This window comes from Balearica regulorum, chromosome 1 (genome assembly GCF_011004875.1).
Source record: "Balearica regulorum gibbericeps isolate bBalReg1 chromosome 1, bBalReg1.pri, whole genome shotgun sequence".
NCBI classification, from domain to species: domain Eukaryota; kingdom Metazoa; phylum Chordata; class Aves; order Gruiformes; family Gruidae; genus Balearica; species Balearica regulorum.
In genome coordinates, this window is record NC_046184.1 from 73,217,752 (window position 1) to 73,221,319 (window position 3,568).

Sequence of the window (3,568 nt, forward strand, 5' to 3'; positions counted from 1 at the left end):
CTCCAGCCCTAATTACTGTCTTGTTTATAATTTGGTGGAAGAGCTTTCCCTGCTGTTTCCCATCCCCAAGTTTCCCTTCTTGGCTTAGCCGTATGCAAGAGCAGCGTTTTCTTGCTAGCACTAGAACATTTCCCCCCCTCTTAGCCAGCATTTCTCTCTCTCCTGCAGTTCCTGTCTCTCTCATTCACTGCAGTTAAGTTGCACAGCATTGGGAAGAGCAAGGGTGGAATATGCGCTTGTTCCCAGCTGCCATCTCGCTGTGCTCCCTGCCTGAGTGCTGGGGGGGCAGCTGTCCCAACAGAGTCCTCGACGTGTCCAAAGTCTGGGTGCTCCACCACCCAATATAGCTGCACTGCTGTTTTAGGGAATGATGCTCTGGCAAGACGTCTGCAAAGGGATTAATTTCGCTTGCACTCTGTGCTGGTGTAACCGGACAGGCCTGCTTAAAAACACCATCATGAGGTTTTCAGACTTGAGGTTTTACTGACTCTTATTGCGAGACGGGCAGCCTTAGAGATGGGAATCTAATTACGCACATAACCTTGACAGTGGCAGTACGGACCTCCCCTCCTCCCCTTAGTGTCTTACTGTAACAAGTTCCCAGCCGAGTCAACATCGATGACCCTGGTGGTGGTTGGACACTAAAGGCTGGATTGAAATCCCTACTTTATGTTTACTAAGCAACCATTGCATATCAGTAATGGTGAAGGTCAGTTATTGTTTTGATGTATAACAGGGTTTTCAAAAGGGCAGGCATTCAATGGGATTTTCTCCGTATGTGCAATGTAGAATTTCAGCAGTCCCTTCTAGGTGTGTAGCTGTTATCTTTTTTGCCTCCTGTTACCTCTAAAAATCTGGCCTTTGGTCACCCATCACTTGAACTGAACTGTTGTGAGCAAGTGGAGAGGAAGAGAGAACCTGTATCAAGTTAGCAGCCTCTTAATACCTGAATATCACCAGGTTTTATTAGAATTTCCTCCATTTGAACATTCTGTTGGCTTGTAGGAGAACGAGAAGTTGAAATAGGTCAGGAGCTGAGACAAAAGCTTATTGTCACCCTCTGTCTAAACATGATACATCCTTGGGATTTCAGAAGTGCTCTGAGACTCCCAGTGCCAAAAGCTTGAGTTTGGTTGAGATACGCTTAGCCAGAAACAAATTCCCAAGCCTTGGGTATTTTCACCAACTTTCACTTCTTTCTGAGCAATATTCTTTCTGTAAAATTAAACAGCTAACAATCCCTGCAAAATGAACATTTGCTAATTGGATTTAGTGAAGTCAGGACTGCATGTCGATGATGTACTCGGTAAAGTGCTTAAACCTGGGACCTTTAGCACAGAATTTGACTACAGCAGTGATTGTTTAACTAGAAAATGCCATCAAAACTGCAAGTAAAGCAGGCTGTTATACTGACTGTACCTTGCCACTAGAGAGAGACATTATCCCATGTAGTAAACTGAAATGTTTCACTTGTGAATGTCCAGGGACCTCTCCTCAGAGCAAAGTATCCTGTTCATCTGGGGCAGATGATACAACCGACTCACTGACTAAACCTTGGGGAGCTGTGGCCGTGAGCACGTCATGCGCTGGGTGTACAAGGTTGCCTTTCCAAAACAATGACATGGGGAAGGTGTTAAATTTACATTTATATATTTTCAGTCAAATCAGTGCATCTGTGGTTAGACAAGGGAAGCAGCAAGTTACCTGTTGTTCTTCGACGGAGCAGGGCAGATGCTAATCCAGCCTGTGCAGCTAGTTTCTTGCAGCGTGACACTCAGGCATACACAGACTTCTCGGGTTTTACAAACAGACCAAGAGCCAGACCTTATAAAACATGTGCTAAGCTGCACAGACCTATATATTTTTGTACATATTGTTGCAGAACCTCAGCACCAGAGGTCCTCTATGGTGTTTGCTGAAAATAAGTAACGCCGGCCTTGTTTTGCCCGGATATGTTACAATCCCTGTTTGCTCTGAAGCGCTCCTCGCAGGGGTTACCTGCCCCCTTTCAGATGCAAGCGGGGCGATTGGCGGCTGGCTGTGCACGGTGCCTTTTGCATTTGCAGACCTGTTTTTCCTCATTTTTTCAGTGCTGATACAAGCCTTGTGTGACTACCGGATCTGTAACGGGAACACGAGAGTGGTAAGGTGCGCTGTGCTGTCCGTGGCGGTCTCGGAGGCTGCGCTGGTGTGTGAATGGTTAATGTGGGCTGCCCAGTCCTGAGACTAACAGGTGCTCCTCTGAGCAGAAAGGAGAACTGGGCAGGCTAGAAACTTTCATGAATCGATAGCGGAAATGTCTATAAAACTAACACTACATTCAGGCTGATAAATGCGTGGTGCGGACTTGGATAATGCCCGGAGGTCAAAAGTTGCACTTCTATTTGTAAAGCCTGCCAAAACATTCAAGCTTCCAAGCACAGGAAAATCTAGTTAAAGTAACAGTGGTGGGAAACGTAGGAAGTCTGATCATGCTAAAAATGCATCCTGATAGAAAACCGGCTTGTCCTGTGAATAAGCAGGATAGCGCCTGATGCGTAAGTGGGGCTGGGTATTTAACCTCCGTGATTTTCTGCAGTCAGGTGCCGGCTTTGAGTCCCAGAAGGAATTCCTTGAGAGGGGAGTAAGCACTGCCTTGCCGTTTTGATCTTTGACAGAGTACTGAGCAGGGATCTGCTGTTAGGATCAAGTGGTCATTTCCTACACGATTAGTTTTCTTTTAATGCAGGCAACGAATGACACTAGCATGGCATGAGTTCTTGTGTGTGCTGCTTAAGTTATTTAGGAAGTCATACAATTCTCCTTTTTGCTAATACGTAAATGCTAGATGACAAGCATTTGATTTATGACTTCTAATTAATTATTTCATATTCATTCTTTAATTTCAAGTTAGAATTTATATTGGTGTCTTTGTTTGCACCTGTACCTACTCTCAGTTTCTCAAAATAGAGTAGAGACTCGCATGTGAAAATCCCACTAAATTTCACAGGCTGCTTTGAAAATCTCAGTAGTAGCACCGTAAGGCTCTGAAGGTACGGGCTCAGCTGTATGCAAACATGCAAAGAGAAGTCTCAGCCATGGGTTTCCACTAGGACTTAACTAGGTGCATGTTGAAAGTGAGCATTCATTTTTTGTCTTGCAAATTAGCAAGCACTCAACTGAGGGGAGTCCTCAATCATTATGCAAACAACAAATGGGTAAAATCCCCTTTTCTCTTCTTTTTATATAACAGCACACCCTTTAGCGCATCCTCGGAATTAATCAGTTTTAAGGATCGATTACTGTAAGGCACCGCAATCTGCTGTGACATTAAAACATTAAAACGAAACCTCTTAAAACCCCCTTTTTGAAAAGCTAACCAAACGTGGGTTGCAGGCAGGGGTATTTCCTGGCCAGCTGTGTTGATTCCGAGAAGCTTTTCTAGAATCTGGCACGACACTTTCTAGCATCTTACGACTGTTTCACACTTCTACTTTTACCACATTTTCTGAATACTGGAAAATTACCTGTAAACATGAACGTTTAAATGAAAAAAATGCGTGTAGTATACATACTCATGTATCACAGG